Here is a 19107-nt window from a genome sequence, read left to right on the forward strand (position 1 = left end):
GAAGGTTATTCTGATTAAACGAGCAAATCCATATAATGTTACTACCATAGTGCCTGCTATACAGCAACCGCTTAATAAAGTTTCCTATTATTTATGACTCAGTCATTAATTCCCCCTCCTCACTTATGGATAGAAAAATCTGTCCCAACACGCACATGCACATCCTAGTCATATTCGTGGCTTCAGTACTCAGTGGAGTGGCCTTAACATTGTCTGATCATGGATAACTCTTTGACCAAGGGATAGTAATGGACTGCTCAAGATAGAAGGTGACAAAGTCGTAACTACCATTCCTACTGATGGGTAAGCTGAGTCCCAGAATGCCTATGCATCCTTCATAAGATTACCCAACTAACTGGTGTTAGATTAATGATTTTTCCATTATAACATTTATTCTTAAGATCCTCTGGGGGCCAGGAACCTCTATGAGCACCTGACAAAAGCTGTAGACTTTATCCTCAACCAGTGTATCTCTGCACATATAAAACATTTTGCATACAATCTCAAGGAAATCCCCCACCACCACACCCAACACACACACACACTTTCACAGGCTCTTGGTTATGGACTCTAGCTGATCAACACCTTCCTGATTTTGCACCTTGAAAAAAATAACTTCCGGTTAGATTCATCTTTGTTTTTCTTCCCATCCATGTCCTTCATGTAGAGACTTTCATTCTCTCCTCCCCCCGTTCTCTAGACCATAGACACAGGAACGGGAGATCTAGAAGCAATGACTTATGTTATATTTTAAAGCTGGTTTGAACCTAGAGGTCTTACCCCCTGCATCTTTTGGAAATGTTTCAAGAAATACACAGCCAACTCCAAGAAAAAAAAATTTCTACCAAATCCCTCAGGAACAGAGCAAAGAATAAACTAGGAAAAACATAAATGTGGGAGTATGTCCATATGTGTGGCTGTTCTAATTTTTATTATATCAAGAACATGTGAAAAGAGATGGTGCCTCTAGATTTGTGCTCATAACAGAGAAAAAAATTGCCCCAAATCATTGCTTTCTTTACCTCCTGCAGATGATGACTTGTGGTTCAGCTGGAAACCTATATCCAAACTAAAGTTTTCTCGTCAGTGGTGGAATGATTTATTTTTTTCTTTTGGAAAAGTTACAAGCATCTCTCTGTATGCAAAAGAGTGAACAGTGGTAGACATAAGAGAATGGAAGGAAAAGGAGTGATTTGCTTTCAAAGTAACAAATGGTTATTAGAGTATTAGTGAAGGAATAAGAGGGTGAGGCAAAGCATCGGAGTGGTGAGAGGGGAGAGAGGAGAGGAAAGGAGAGAGAAGCATAGGGAGATCAGATTGCCAGCTGTTCATCCACCCCTCTGTTGGTGGCAGACAGAGGACCCCCACTGTCCCTTCCAACCTAGCCTAAAGCCCCCAGATAGACTAGCACGTGCATTAGCATACGAGGGATATCATAACAAAACTCCACAGACTGGGTGGCTTACACAACAGACACTTATTTTCTCACAGTTTTGGAGTCCGGAAGTCCAAGATCAATGTGTCAGCAGGGTTGGTTTCTACTGAGGCTTCTTTTCTTGGCTTACAGATGACCACCTTCTTTCTGTGTCCTCACACGGTATTTCCTCTGAGTTTGCACGTGCCTGGTGTCTCTTTTGTGTGTTCAAATTTCCTCTTATAAGGACACCAGTCAGATTGGATTAGGGCCACCTTAACGGCCTCATTTTCTTAATCCCCTCCTTAAAAGCCTTATCTCCAAGTGCAGTCACATCCTAAGGTACTGGGTGTTCGGACCACACCGTATGATTTGGGGGATACACAACTCAGCCCATAACAGCAGAGTAGCTTGTCAGCCTGCCAGCGTCATAAAAAATGGTCATCCAGGCAGAGGTGAGCAGAAGTTTTTGTGTTTTTCATCAGAGTAATATTTCCATAAGGTAGAGCGATGCAAGGTGGGCTCACCACTTACATTTTGAGCCATCAGGATTTGGAAGATTATAAGGTAGACAATGATTACTTTGGCTCTTTGACCAAGGTTAAGTCCCAAATCCTACACCAGCTCTCTCTGCAAAAATCTGAAGTCTCTGGAACAAAAGATTTTCTGTAACCCCGAGAATGGATTTCCAAGAAGTCTGCCAACCCTAACATAAAGGCTTTGCTCCTGTCCAGCTCTCACTGCTGTGTACACTCACCACGGTGGAACATTTCCAATCCTGTCAGCTTGTCTTTGATTTTACATTTTTTATAGTAACTTTCTAGCCAAATATCAATGCTGCTCACTGTCTTTTAGATGTTCAAAATCAAAAGTTGCACAGTGGCTATGTTTTTATTTTATTTAAGGATTATTTCTATTTTTGGCAATCTTTGACAGCTCTTTTCAGCACTGATGCTACAATAAACCCATTGAAACTCTGGCTTTTATGGAGAGCAAACAAGACAGAGAATTATTTCACCCAACTAAGATGAGAGACAGATTTTTGTTATCTTCCGCCTCCAAAAATCCTATATATCTCCATTAAAGGTTTACCTTAAGAATGGAATTTTGTGTCTTGCTTGCATTTTCTAAACTTTGGAGTATTTCACATAAAATTGAAAAGTACCTTTCATATCTTTTATTTAAAGCCAGGACATCTTCTGGGCCAAAGAGGTGACTTTTAGAAATGGAGCTAGGCCATGATCTTTTGCCCCAAATGGGAGACAAATCTAAAGTGTGCTGAGCTAAGAAGCCAGACAGGTTTCAGAAACCTCTTACCATATTTATTTTTATCTGTATACTTCATCTCGTGCCCATTCCCATATGATCTGCCATCAATTACCCATTGTAATGGAAACCTCGAGTTTCTTATAAGGCAGAGATACAATAAAAGTAACTGGAGGCCAGTGAGGCTGCCAGCTCAGCTTTTGTCTTGTTTCCTGCCCCTGCACATCCCTGACTCCTTCCTATGGCCTTGTTGTTAAAAGCATCCATTTGTATATTTCTTCCTTCTCACCTTTTAAAGTTCATGGGGAAAATTATCGTGTCTTGTTTCAAGGCACATTGGAATCAGATCAGGAATTGAAATCCTGGCCCTATGCTTGCTGTGCCGACTTGGACGAGTTTCTTATCCTTTATTCTCCCTTAGTTTCCTCATGTCTTAATTGGTGCTGAAGAATAAATGAGATTATATTTATAAAGCACTTAGTCTAGTGCATGGCTACACAGTATCAGCACTCCACAAATGGAAACTATTTGTATATTTCTTATTCTCTCTCCTTATTATCTCTTTCATTTTGGTCCCATCTCCTCTCCTCTCCTCCCCTCTCCTTTACTGTCCAGTTTTCTCTTTCTCCTAACAATAACATAGTATATGCACACCTTTGCCTGTGACCCAATCCAGTGAGTCTCAAGCAAGGGCTGTATTGGATATACTTAAGGATATTTAAGTATTTCAAGAGCCTGAGGGAAGTCTTAAATTGATCTGTAATAGCACTTCATTGTTTCTTTTCTTTTGACTCCAATTAGGTGAACTCAGCGTAGAGAAACTGTCTGCTTCCTGTTTATCAGCAGCTCTGATGAGGAGTTATAAATGTCTTGCATTAATGAGAGAGAGAATGGGAAAAAAGAATCAATTTATAAACACATTTTTTTCTGGGAATTACATCTTTCAAAATGTGGAGTCCATGAGGATTGAGAAAGATAACAAAAAAATTAAACACATTTTTTTCTCTTTTCTCATCTCTAAATTAAAAAAGACATAGACTAGATGCTTTTACCCGTCCTGAATACTAGTGGTATGGACCGTGTCAGCCTGACTCTTTAATTGAAAGGTGTTTTGGTGTCTGAGGCCATTAGCCCTTTCATTGAGGGACACTATAAGAAAAATGTTTATGAATCACACCATTGTGTTAGTTGTTCAGATATATTATTGCGGACATTGCCTGCTACATTATTCAGCGTGGCTCATGTATGAAAGCCATTCCACTATTTCATATTGGCATCTAGGAAACTTACAGTCAAATTCAAATCTCAATTCTAGCAACTGAAGTTGTCTTTACAGCTTACAATGTGTATTTTATTATCCCAGATCCTGGTGTTTAAAAAACAAAGTTTTTGGGCTTCCCTGGTGGCGCAGTGGTTGAGAATCTGCCTGCCAATGCAGGGGACACGGGTTCGAGCCCTGGTCTGGGAAGATCCCACATGCCACGGAGCAACTAAGCCCGTGTGCCACAACTACTGAGCCTGCGCATCTGGAGCCTGTGCCCCACAACAAGAGAGGCCCCCACAGTGAAAGGCCCGTGCACCGCGATGAAGAGTGGCCCCCGCTTGCCTCAACTAGAGAAAGCCCTCGCACAGAAACGAAGACTCAACAAAACTATAAATAAATAAATAAATTTAAAAAAAAAAAACAAAAAAAACAAAGTTTTCAGATTTTTCTATTTTATGATATTTACCTCAAATCCTCTCTAGAAAAATTCAGAGTATACATTAGTAAACAACTCTCCTCCCTCCTCTGGCTTCTCTAACTTCTTAGCGCTAACAGATACCATTTCCTCCAGAGGCCATTTCATTCACTTGCCTTCTTAGTCTCTGTTTATCTCCTGCGTAAAATCAACGACTCATAATTTGTGCACGTGGACAAAGAGAGAGGCGTCGGCTCTTTCTCCTCTCCCAACCTCTAATTTTTGCATGTGGATTTCTGTTTGGCTTGCAGATGTTATTCTACGCTATCTGGTAAGAAGAAATCTACAGTGATAACTCGTACCCCGTATCATACCTGACTTTCCCTTATGGTCTTAATTTTGCTAGTAAAGCCTGATATTTTTCTCTTCTCTATACTTCTCTTTTCTTTTGTTTGAGAATATCCCATATTTTATTTTGGAATATGTCATATTTTACATTGAGAAGATGGACTCCGGACAAAATTGTTCCTGAATTACTCAGTTTGTACCTTACTTAAAAACAATTGGTTATTGCAAGCCACATTACCCACAGAATGTTCCTGGCTCATGCCAGTCTTTGATTTAGTAATTTACTATAGATTATTGAAGGGGTTTCGCATTTTAATTTTGCAAATTGTTTCAAGAGCGTTTTGGTCATTTACAACAAAAACTTTAGTGAGCAGGATACACATGTAACATTATTTTTTACAGAAGGATTGCTGAGACTCTGATAACTAAGATGGCATGCGGGTTAGCACATGGTGAAAGCCATGGATCTGGAGTAGGACTTCTTGGGTTTGAACCCCAGATTCTTCATTTATTTGCCACGTGGTTTTGAACAAGTAACTTAGTCTTTCTGTACTTTACTGTTTTTGTTTTTTAATCTGTAAAATGGGCCCAAAATGACACTTTTAACTTAGCTCAGAGCCTGGCTCATGAACAGTATTATTGTTTTGATGATTTAAAATGTTCAGGATAAAATTGTCAAAACCGGCCTGCAATGAACTGGAATGTAATTACACTTTATTGCCTTAACTCCATGCCTCTTGGCTATTAGCTGTTGGGTTTCTGTCATCCAGAGAAAGCTGTTCTATACCCCAGCATTATACTTGGACATTGGGGAACAAAAGGGAGCTCATGTAAAATGAAGCTGAAAAAGAAGTTGATGATTTAAATAAATGAGAATTGTTTCTTATAAAACCCGGGAAGGATAAAGAGCCCCACTCAGTTCATTAACCAGTCGCTAAATGGTGTTTGTGTTATCTCCATGAATACTAAATGAATTCATTACGATATGTGCTATTATGGTGAATAGCAAATGAATTCATAACGATGGGCTTCATAAAAATATTCCTAATGGAGAAGTTATGCATTATCAAGCTGGTTTCTAGAGTAACTAGGGCTTCCATTTAAATGGGGGAAATAAATAATATTAGTCATGACATTGGTTAGTTGGAGTTATTTGGGAAGGTTCTACAGAACTGAGAACACAGTTCATGTCTTGGTAATCTATCAGTAGCCTCAGCTGACTCTCAGTTTTTGGTTTCTGTCTTTTGTTACCGATGGCTGATATCTATTTTTGTCTTTGATTCAAAGAGAAGGATCCAATTATATGCAGCTAGTCAACAGTAAACCTTTACTTTGTGATTAGAAAGATTAAGTGAGAAAGTCTTAAAGCGTTTTCAACCTTTCCTGCCCAGAGGCTATCTGAAGGAATGGTTATCACACTTCACCAATCTTCAGGTCAGTTGCTGTATATAAAATGCAGTGAACCCCCTCATCTGCCCACTTTCTCTCAGCATAAGAATAGAATAAATTTTAGAATTAACGGCATGAATAGTGTACCCTTGAAGTAATATTTGAATTTTATTGACCGTCATAAATAGATTATGAAATCATGGCAGCAACAAAAGCACAGATGGTGTCTTATTATAAACCTGCAAACTGCAAAGCAATGAGCCTGAAGACCACTCAGAGGGCACTTGTGGGCCATCAGTGGTCTAGAAACCACACTATGCTAACCTCTCATCTAAAGGTAGAATTAATTTCTTAGAAAAAAATTGACACAACTTCTTGATTTCATAATAAGATTAAAATATATCCAGGGCTTAAGTTTCAAGAACCAGCAGTTTTGTTTTTTGTTTTTGTTTTTTTTTTTTAATTTTATAGCTACTTTATTTATTTATTTTTGGCTGTGTTGGGTCTTCGGTTCGTGCGAGGGCTTTCTCTAGTTGCGGCAAGTGGGGGCCACTCTTCATCGCGGTGCGGGGACCGCTCTTCATCGCGGTGCGCGGGCCTTTCACTATCGCGGCCCCTCCCGTTGCGGGGCACAGGCTCCAGACGCGCAGGCTCAGTAGTTGTGGCTCACGGGCCCAGCTGCTCCGTGGCATGTGGGATCTTCCCAGACCAGGGGTCGAACCCGTGTCCCCTGCATTAGCAGGCAGATTCTCAACCACTGCACCACCAGGGAAGCCCGAACCAGCAGTTTTATGTGTAACCCTAATTTATGAATTACATTTGAGCCTCTAAGAGAAATATTTAGCAAGAAGTATAAAAAGTAAAAGAAATACAAGGTAAAACTTTACTAATGCAAGCAGTTTAACAATTCAATTAAATAACATTACTTGCAGCCTACAATGTGCAAGGCATTGAGGGAGAGATGTAAATAAGACACTGTGGTAGTCTTCAAGAAATTTTCAATAGAGTTTGCCATGTACGTATTTCACTATGATATAAATTAAACTGGGATAAGACTTAGAACTAATATACACATAATAGAATGTGAATAATTATAGCAAAATAATAATAATCACTTACATAGGATTTTTTTGTGTGCCAGGAACCTTTCTAAACACTTTACGTGAGTTATTCATTTAGTCCTCACAACAAGCCTATGATGTAGGCACTACTGTTATCCCCAGTTTACGTGGGAAGAAATGGAACCGCAGATGGTAAAGTCACACAGAGATAGCTGACTGTGACCTTCTCTTGCTTTTCTTCTAGGATGGAGTGTTTTCCTGAGAAGAATTTTGAAGCTGTAGAAGAGGGTGGAGCCAGAAGATGGAAGAAGGTTGGATTCCTGATACCATAAAAAAGACTGGACTTTCCAAAACAGAAGGTGGTATCAAAAGCAACAGAGATATAAAATAGGGTGACTGGTGAAAAAAGCAAAGAAAGATGTTTGATAACTAGAACATCAATGGTATTTCTGAGTGGTTCATGGAAGCATTAGTGCATGGACATGATTTCCTGATTAAACTTAAAAAAAGAATAGGGCATAAAAAAGTGAAGACAGTAAGTGAAGCCTGTTCTTTTGAGAAATTTGGTATTGAGGGCCTGGGGAGCAAGGATGAGATTAGTTATAGGTATTTTTTAAAAAGAGAGCTTTTCAAAGTAAGCATGGAATAGATGTAAGAGTGATTGTCAGAGGGGAAGAGTTGATGGAGACAAAGTGATTAAAGATGCAATCATCCCACCCTTTCTTGGGAGGGATATACAATTTTATTTAATTTATTTATTGAAATATAGTTGACATACAATATTATGTTAGTTTCAGGTGTACTACATAGTGATTTGATATTTGCGTACATTATGATATGATCACCATGATAAGTCTAGTAACCATCTGTCCCCATACAAAGTTATTACAATAGCATTGACCATATTCTTTAAACTGTGTATTATATCCCTGTGCCTTATTTATTTTATAAATGGAAGTTTGTATATCTTAATCCTCTTCAGCTGTTTCACACTGCCCCCACACCCCACCCTTTAGGCAAACACCCTTTTGTTCTCTGTATCTATGAATCTGTTTTCATTTTGTTTTGTCTTGTTTTTTGGGATTCCACATATAAGTAAGATCATATGGTATTTGTCTTTCTCTGACTTATTTCATTTAGCGTAATACACTTAGCTCCATCCATGTTGTTGCAATAACAAGATTTCCTTTTTTTTATGGCTGAGTAATGTTCTGTTTTATATATATATATATATATATATATATATATATATATATATATGTATATATATATATATATATATATAAAACAGCTCCTTTATCAAGTCATCTATCAATGGACACTTAGATTGTTTATATATCTTGGCTATTGTAAATAATGCTGCAATGAAAATTGCATATATCTATTTGAATTCGTGGTTTTGTTTTCTTCAGGAAAATACCCAGAAGTGAAATTGCTGGATACATGGAAGTTCTACTTTTAATGTTTTGAGGAACCTCTATTTTGTTTCCATAGTGGCTGTACCAAGTTACAATCCCACCAATAGTGCACAAAGGTTTTCATTTCTCCACATCCTCGCCAACACTTGTTATTTGTTGTCTTTTTGATGATAGTCATTCTGAAAGGTGTGAGGTGGCGTCTCATTGTGTTTTCAATTTGCATTTCCTTGATGATGTTAAGCATCTTTTCATGTGTCTGTTGATCATCTCTATGTTTTCTTTGGAAAAATGTCTATTCAGGGCCTTGGCCCATTTTTTAATCTGGTTGCTTTTTGATATTGAATTGTATGAGTTATTTGTATATTTTGGATATTAACCTCTTTTGGCTACATCATTTGCATGCATCTTCTCCCATTCAGTAGGCAGCCTTTTCATTTTTGTTGTTAGTTTCTTTTGCTGTGCAAAAGCTTTTTAGTTTGATTTGTTTTTTCTTTTGTTTACTTAATTGAAGAAACATATCAAAAAATATTGCTAAGATCAATGTCAAAGAGCATACTGCCTATGTTTTCTCCAAGGAGTTTTATGGTTTCAGGTCTTATGTTTAAGTCTTTAATCCATTTTGAGTTAATTTTTGTATATGGTGTGAGAAAGTAGTCCAGTTTGAGTCTTTTGCATGTAGCTGTCCAGTTTTCCCAGCATCATTTATTGAAGAGACTGTCTTTTCCACATTGTGTATTTTTACCCCTTTAGTCATAGATTAAATGACCATATAGACTTGGGTTTATTTCTGGGCTCTTTATTCTGTTCCATTGATCTATGTGTCTGGTTTTATGCCAATACCATGCTGTTTTGTTTACTGTTGCTTTGTAATAGTCTGAAATCAGGGCACGTGATACCTCCAGCTTTGTTCTTTTTTCTTTTTTTGGCTATTCTAAGTCTTTTGTGTTGGTTTTTTATAGAATATTTGTTCACTTCTATGACAAATGACATTGGTGTTTTGACAGGGATTGCATTGAATCTGTAGATTGCCTTGGGTAGCATGTTAATTTTACCAATATTTATTCTTCCAAACCATGAGCACAGCATATTTTTCCATTTGTTTGTGTTGTTTTCAATTTCTTTCATCAGTGCCTTATAGTTTTCCAAGTACGGGTCTTTTGTCTTCTTAGTTAGATTTATTCCTAGATATTTAATTATTTTTAATGCAATAGTAAATGGGATTGCTTTCTTAATTTTTCTTTCTGATAGTTCATTGTTAGTGCACAGAAACACAACAAATTTCTGCATTTTAATTTCATATCTTGCAACTTTACCAAATTCATTGATGAGCTCTAGTAGTTTTTGATGGCATCTTTAGTATTTTCTATATAAAGTATCACATCATCTGCAAAAAGTGACAATTTTACTTCTTCTTTTACAATTTGGATTCCTTTTATTTCTTTTTCTTGTCTTGTTGCTGTGGCTAGGACTTCCAATACTATGTTGAATAAAAGTAACAAGAGTGGTCATCCTTGTCTTGTTTCTTATCTTAGAGGAAATGATTTTAGCTTCTGACTGTGGAGTATGATGTTGGCTGCAGGCTTGTAATATATGGCTTTTATTATGTTGAGATATGTTTCCTCTATACCCACTTTGTTGACATTTTTATCATAAATGAATTAACTCTGCCCAAAGCTTTTTCTGTATTTATTGAGATAATCAAATGATTTTACTTCTTCAGTTGGTTAATGTGGCATATCATATTGATCAATGTGCAGATATTGAAGCATCCTTGCATCCCTGGGATAAATTCCACTTGATCATGGTGTCAAAAAGACGGATTTGTTGTTAGTTATAGGGATTGGATACCATGGTGTGAGGAAACATGGCTCGATGGTGATTTCCCTAGCTCAGGCTCTTCATTAGCCAATGGACCTATTTCTTATTATTGTAATCCAAGGAGGGAAGGAAAGGAGCTTGTGACCAAGATAGAGAAGAAAAATGAATCCAGGGAGTAATTTCAGGGAAGCCAAGAGAAAAGTTTGCTGATTTTTTCAATGTTTGGCACATTTCAATATCACTTGCATGTTTTCTGAAGAAATTTTTATCAATTTTTCAGACTCTGGACCTTCATTAAAGAAAGTCTTATAACAAACACACACACACATCTCCAGTTACTCTAACTATGATACACAAAAGCCTTAGTTTTTTGTAATTTCCTATATTACTTAAACAGGTAATATATATGATGACTCAGGTAACTTTATCTTAGCTTCATTAAAACAATGGCATTAGAGACTATCTGACTTATTAATGGCACATTACACATATCAGAAAGGAGAGAACTTTTCACATAGTGCCTAGCAAAATGTTAAATGAATTAAATGTAGTTAAATATGAGCTTTAACACACATCTCATTTAATACTCACAAAAATCCTGTGAAATAGGTGTCATTATCCTGTTTTACACATGAGGAAACATGTTAAGTGACTTGACTAAGGTTACAAGGGGTGGAGAGGAAAAGCATGGTCTTGAATGGGTTTCAAATATCCTAGTAGTACTTTCCCCTGCATTACATTTGTTTTGTTTGTACTTAAAATTGAAAGTATAAGGCAAGTTTAAACTATAAATTTCACTGTGTATTAAAAATTATAATATTTTTGTGTAATGACTTCTAAAAACTGTTCACAGTCTTGTACTGTGGCTTACACCTCAGCAGAAAAAGCTCTCAGCACTTTGAGAGTGGGACCATTTTATGTAGCCTAAAAATGCTCTCAAATGAAGCCATTTAGTAGCAACTCCACAGACAACCTCCAGAATATAAAGTACGAACAGAGTCTAAATGGGAAGAAATGTTTTTGTGGGGGAAGATTGCTATTATTAGCATCCTTAGAGTCACCATGCTCTTAGTGTGGAACCTGAAGAAAAACAATGATGTAGATTTATTGATACTAGTCTCTAGTACCCTCCTGGAGGTAACTGATAATCAATTACTTACCTATCCTTAATATCTTTTCTATTTCTACAATAACAATCACAATAAGAACACAAATGGTTTAATGCAACCATTTATTCCTTCCACAAACTCTTTTTAAGTAATTATTTGGTGCCAGGCACTGGGATTAGCATTTTTGATACAAATACGAACAGAGTTCCTAATCTATTCCTTTGAGGCTCTTGTTCTCTATTGTGTGTATTTTAGGTATATATATATATATATGTATATATATATATATATATATATATATATATATATACACACACACACGTACGTAGTATTACACATAGGACTGTTAAAATACATTATAAAAGATATTATATTAATGATAACCTGGCATTATGCATCAAACTAACAATTGTCCCAGATGACTCAAATTCTAAACTTTTTCAGGAAAGAAGCTGCCTTATACAGCACTTCTCTTCTCTCCCTAACGTCTCCCTTCCTCACCAGCTGGTACAATGGCTTAGACTTAGTGAGTGGCCAAAAATACTAATTAAATGATTTCTTGATTGGCTTTTGATAATCTTTATTCTTTAAGGTATATATTTAGCATTTTTCTCCACAGCAATAATTTTTAACCATCAGATAGATTTATTCTTTCATCAAACACTAATAAATGCTACTAGAGGTCCTAGGTAGTTTCTGGATAATTGTCACTGAGTTCAGTTCACATCTAAACAAAGTCTTGATGCTCCAGGATTACTAAGGATGATTTGGCCTATGTCAAAATTATTTCCTAAGGTCAGTAAATCAGGCAGCGTCTGCATAATGCCACCACCATTAAGTGATCTAACTTTCACATTCACATGTTGGCTTTATGTTTGCCCATTCAGGGGAGGAGAAAAAGTCAGAAAACCAAAACTTGCTTGGTCATAGAAGGCAAATCACTCAGTCAATTGTCTTGCCTCTCTAGGAAGCTATGGCTCAAAAACAAATTGAGCATATCTAAAGCTGATAAAGTGCCTAAGCTTCAAAAGCAAAACAAACCCAGAAACTGATAAATCCCTTTGCTTAAAAGCAAAACCAAAGAAATTTAAGTGACTAAGAGAAAAGCTTTTGCTTAGCAGCCAGGGATATGACACATAGTCTTGTGGGAGACAGGATGAGAATTAAATGATCGCATAAATGATCCCACTGTTTTAATGGATGATTATGAAATGACCAAAAAAAAAATATTGCTGTCTCATTTTGATCAGGGTTTAAGGTAATACAGTGGAACAAGTTTGATAATTAAAGAGCTCCAGGAAAGCTGATGTTTATTTAAAAAAAATTAAACTAAGCCAATCTCCTCACTATGTAATTTAGTTCACGACATTTTTTGTTTATTTTCATGAAAACCACTTCATTCTTTATCAGCTAGGCTCACTCATTTCTAAGAAGTCAGAATTATGTGCCCCCAAAGTCGATGATGTACATTGCAGAGCAATCAAATCAGCTTGAAGCATAAAGTCATTTTGTGATTAATTAGATTTGAACTAGCTCTTCTTCGGAGGACACTTTGTGGTAAATCCCACAATCTTGTTTGTGTGTGTGTGTGATTTGGGCAGTATTTAGCCCCGTGACCCTTTCTTACTTGTTGAAATACTCTCTACCTTTGGACTGCATGATAACTAACTCTCTTGATTTTTTCCCAATTTTTTTACTTCTTAGTCTCCTTTCTAGGGGTTTTCTTCTTTGCCCCATCTCTTTAACTTCTTAGTTTTCTGCCCCAGTTGTAATATATGATGAAGAGCATATGCTTTGAGACAGACTGATTGTGGCTTCTCAATAGCTATGGGATTTTGAGAAAATATTTTAGCTTTTTATGTCTTGTTTTCCCTCAATAATACGCCAAGATAATTATACTTACCTGTTTGTTTCCTAGGGCCGCCACAACAAAGTACCATGACCTGGATGGCAGTCTCACAGTTTTAGAAACTAGAAGCAAGAAATTTAGTTGTTAGCAGAACCATGCTCCTTCTGAGACCTGCAGTTTTGCCTCTTTCCAGATTCTGGTGGGTTGCTGGCAATCTTTAGCATTCATTGGCTTGCAGTTGGGTAACCCCAATCTCCGTCTTTGTAATCACATGTTTTCTCCCTGTGTCTATATCTTCACATGGCCATCTTCTTATAAGGACCAGTTACATTGTATTAGAGGCCCACCCTACTCCAGTATGACCTCATTTTAACTTAACTAATCACATCTGCAATGACCTTATTTCCAAATAAATTCATATGCTGAGATCCTGGAGATTAAGACTTTAACATATCTTTCTTGGTGGGACCATTTCAACCCGTAACACTGACCCATGGCATTCTTGTTTGAACTAGAATGACTGATCAATTGCTTGGCATCTAGTAAGTGCCACAGAGTTATATTCCCTTCCTTTCTCCTTCATGCTGGGTTATAGTTACAGTGTCTGCCCATGACCGATTTCAGTCTGTCCCAATGTCCTTAATCTTTTTCCAAAAATGTGCACTGAATGTGGTGAAAGTTGGGTCACCACGTTGATCTCTATTGAGTCTCATCGTCACGCTGGTTTCTGAGGACATGGGCTAATTAATGGTATTTGGTGTTTTTGTTTAGAGAAGCACTTACTGGCACCTCATGCAGTGTTTACCCACTGTTAGCTTCTTTCTTTGTCATTTTATTCAGTTTTACCGCAATCTCTTCCACACCACAATATGCTTTTGTGCAAGGAATCAAATCACTACAGGGAGAGGGTCAACGTCCACAGATAGTGGACCCCAGGAGCACCTGATCTGATACAGGAGGCAAGATGGCTCTGGAAGACACAAACTGTCCTAAGTTATGGATGCGCAAAGAAGAGTGGTTAGTTTTAATTGTAATACTTTACTTTTGGCTATGCTTGCCTCCTGCCAGATTTCTAATTCCCTTAACATTTAAGATTGCCAAATCAGGCCATCTGTAAACATGAAAAGTTGTAAAACTGGGGTCTTTCACCAAAGTGATAAGTTTTAATATTCTGAACAGAAGAAAGAATGATTTTTCCGGTCCGGAAAGTCCCAAACAATTTAGTTTGGAGTGGGTATACCTTCTTCCTTCTCCACCCTCTGTAATTCCTAGGGCTTTCTGAATGTGGGAGGATTTTGGTTCAATGACCATCTTTTTAAATTTTTCTTTTTTCCTTTCTTTCTGTCCAGAATGTGCCTTGGCAAGCATTTGTGGAGAAGCCCCGCATAGCCTTTCATGAGCCAGAAAGGTTAAAACTGTGATGAAAGGACAGCCCCAGCTCTCTGCTGTTGGTGAGTTATTCTGTTTATTCTACATATGTTTCCTTTTAATTAAAATGTCATTTTTAATTAAAAATGAAATGTCAAGAAGGAAAAAAAATTGGCAAAGTCTGGACTATTGCAATGAATGCAAGCAGAAAAAGTCAGTAGAGAGGAAAAAACTTTGAAAGGATGAGAACAGTATCTCATTCACCATTTTTGTAGAAAGAAAAAAAATCCAGAAGAGGATTGGAGAGGTCTGAATGGTCCTTGTTGTTCATGGCACACACGCACATCTGCTTTATAGCATGTTCCCATAATTAAAAAATATATATTTGATATGTGGGCACATGCTTTAAGTTAATGAGTGATGCTGATGGGTGCCACATTTTTCATGAGTGACAGAGCCACTAATGAGATGTAGCATTGACTGCAGAGGGCACCAATAAATTGTGTAAAACACCCTTGCTGGTCATTTATTTAATATATTTTACAGAAGTGTAATGCCTTATAGCTTAATATGGAGCTTTTATTTTGTTATAAAGACCCAAGCCTACAATGGGCTTTTCAAGAATTATGCATCATTTATGCCTCCCATTTCAGCATTGCTCTGATAGAGAATGTTCCACATTATGATTAAATCCTCAAAGGGATGCTTCCATAGACAAGTAAATTCCATAAAAATAATTGCACGAGAGTATCCATCCCTTTTCCTAGAGTGTAGGAGCTGACACACGGTTAGGAAGATGGTGGGGCATGTAGAAATCCGCTGTGGAGGAATGACAAAAAAGTAGTTTTGGTATTGAATAAGGGAGAGACCAATGAGGAGTGAACCTCTCCCCAGCAGGTAGTACTTTGATTTGGCCTTTCATCTCTTTCATTTTTGTCTTGTTTGCTCTTTCGATGAAAACTTCCCTTCCCTCTCCCTGTCTGCCCATGTTGGCTTTATTTTCTTCCCTCTGTGATACCATGCTTTTCCTTGACTTGCATCTGTGCATATCGTCTTCCTTATACTTGAAATATAATTTTTCCCCCAAACTCTCCCCTAACTCCCTTCCTAGCTACTCCTTCTCATCCTTTGGATCTCAGTTTATAAAATCAATTCTCAACAGCATCCAAATCTACTGCCTTTTCTCTACCATCAGTAGGTTCTGTGATTACCCGCCCACCATGATATTCTTTCATAACACCCTGGACCTCTCCCTTGTAGCACTTATTGCAACTGTAATTAAATAATGAAATGCTTAACTTCCAACTTAACTTGCCTACTTTTTCTAGAGTGTAAGCTCCAGGAGGGGAAACCATGCCTACGTTATTGATGGCTATGTCTCTAGCACCTGGCTCACTCTCCAGTACATAGTAAATGTTAGATACATATTTGTTGTTGAATGAAGTTTACTGTCAGTGAAGTAAGACTCTGTGTGTGGTTAGTATGATTTTCTACAAAGCAGGTGAAAAGTAGTGTAGGTTCCTGCAGATTATGAACGGGCTCTACAAACAGTCAAGCACACCTCTACTGTAGATTTAGCTCTGTCTCTAGTATGGCTGTGATCCATGAAAATGATAATAGTGCTTAGAGTTTCATCCTGAAATGATCAGAAAAAATAATGCAATTTATGGAGACATAATTCAGTAAACCGATACTAAGTTTCTACTGGCAGTGTGCTTGGTACCTACTGTACACTTTAAGAGCTCTCAATTTAGTAAAATTTGTAGAGCAAGTGAGAATGAAAGAACATTTTTCCGCTGGCTATCCTTTTTGTTCTCCACCAGTAAATGTTATCTAGAGGAAAATGAAAGTTAGGTATCTGCCCAGTTCTTCACTGGGTCTACAAGGAAACATACTTGTATCTATTTACAAAGCTGAACCTGAAGGAGATTGAAATGTTGTTACTTGTTTACCTTAATAGCTGATGAACTAATATGAAATGACTGCTTTTGTTGAAGAATAAATAAAATGGTAGAAATTTTATTAGGTATATATTAATTTCCTTGCCTCGTCCTCAGTTTTGTAAATATAAGTAATAAAAGTAAAGACATCTCCTATCCATTTCACTGGATATTTTTTGACAGTTATCTTTGAAAAATATTGAAAAGGTTCCCCCATTTTTCTTTATCACCATGACAGTCCAGAAGTCCTGCTTTGTGTCCAATTGAAATCTCTCCTGCTTTATTAACACAATTTCTGCTTCTTTGCTTCTCTGTATCCATGGAGAACAAGTGATCGACATCCTTCATATAAAACCCTTTATATTCTTGGAGGCAGTAATTTCCTGTGAGATATTTAGTTGAAAGTTTCATAAACTTTAATAGAAAAAAAGGACTGTGATTTTGTAACTTTACATTTTGTAAAGTTTATACTTTACAAAAATATTATCCAAAGTTTTGGACATAAAGGTAGTTACATTTACCTTCCTGTGTGACAAATTAACTCTAACCCCCTTTTAAATAGCATTTTGAGTCCCATCATAATACATTTAAATCACATATTTCCTGTCAAGCATGGTTAATTATTCTGAAAGTGTGTGCATTACAGCACCTCTTTTTGGCTTCTCTTAATTTCTTGGTAAATCTCTTCTACTGTATTCTATCATTTAAATTTATAATTGTTCCAATATGAATTATCACTCATTTTGAATTGATTTTGGCAATTTGATTTTAAAACCTTGAAATCTGATTATGGATAACCAATAAAAAAAATTCATGTGAGAGACAATAAAATATTATCTTTAAGGGTTGAGTGATTCGATTTAGGAGCAGTTGTAAAAAATAGCTTATCTCTAGCATTAATTTCACATTAGTTGTCCACAGCAGTTTAAGAAATCCAAACATTGGGGCTTCCCTGGTGGCGCAGTGGTTGAGAATCTGCCTGCTAATGCAGGAGACACGGGTTCGAGCCCTGGTCTGGGAGGATCCCACATGCCGCGGAGCAGCTGGGCCCGTGAGCCACAGCTGCTGAGCCTGCGCGTCTGGAGCCTGTGCCCCGCAACGGGAGGGGCCGCGATAGTGAAAGGCCCGCGCACCGCGATGAAGAGCGGTCCCCGCACCGCGATGAAGAGTGGCCCCCACTTGCCGCAACTAGAGAAAGCCCTCGCACGAACCGAAGACCCAGCACAGCCAAAAATAAATAAATAAATAAATAAATAAATAAATAAATAAAATTAAAAAAAAAAAAAAAAAAAAAAGAAATCCAAACATTTACATAACAAAAAGGCAAAATGTCACTTAAACTGCGAACATTTGTATGTGATCTAGATGTGAAGTTATTTTCTGGGATTGACAGCACGTGGTATTTACTGTCTCGCAATTTCTTCATTCTTCACAGCAAGGGAGCTCTTCTTGGCAGTTCTATGATTGGAGGGGTCTCGATACAAATTAACAAAAAGTTCTGCCCAACTGTTTCCTTGGTTTTGGTGAGAGGCTGCCCTCTTGTGCAGAGATGAGAAGCAACTGTTTAAAAACCTCATTTGCCTTATTAGTGATGCAATTACTGTTGGATACTGAAATGAACATTAAGACTTTGCTTGGCACACGCAAATCATCATTTAGAAATACCAAGAAGCCACTCTTAACCTTCCTTTGGACTCGTTGTACTTTATAAATGAATTATGATTTTCATAATTCTTTTATACAACTCAGGCCAAAGGTAAACTTTCACTTCAATATAAGAAAATAGCCCACTAATAGGAAGAATCTACATGGTTCCCCTTTTAAAAAATAAATGTCCCAGCTTACCCTTCCCCCTCCCCATGTCCTCAAGCCCATTCTCTAGTAGGTTTGCGTCTTTATTCCCATCCTGCCCCTAGGTTCTTCATGACCATTTTTTTTTTTTTTTAGATTTCATATATATATGTGTTGGCATACGGTATTTGTTTTTCTCTTTCTGACTTACTTCACTCTATATGACAGACTCTAGGTCTATCCACCTCACTACAAATAACTCAATTTTGTTTCTTTTTATGGCTGAGTAATATTCCATTGTATATATGTGCCACATCTTCTTTATGCATTCATCTGTATTTACATTTTATTAAAATATTCTCTCATAAAAAAATAAGTAAATGATGTGCTTATTTCTAATTATGAAATCTTCTGATCTGTTAACAGAGTCATATAACTAAATAAAAAAGAAGTCAGAATTATTCCTTTTGGTCTGTTGAAGGCTGGTTCTTGACTTTGTCACCAGAGGGAGAGAAGAAACTTGGAAAATCCTTCCAAAATTAGCACTTAAAAGTGAAAAATAGAGCACACACACTCTCCCACCCTTTTTTGGTCTTATTTTTCCAAGTATTTAGTTTCACCGAAGTAGTGATTCCAAAATTCATCTTTGATAAGTAG

The sequence above is a fragment of the Balaenoptera acutorostrata genome, chromosome 1, assembly GCF_949987535.1.
Source record: "Balaenoptera acutorostrata chromosome 1, mBalAcu1.1, whole genome shotgun sequence".
Taxonomy (NCBI): Eukaryota; Metazoa; Chordata; class Mammalia; order Artiodactyla; family Balaenopteridae; genus Balaenoptera; species Balaenoptera acutorostrata.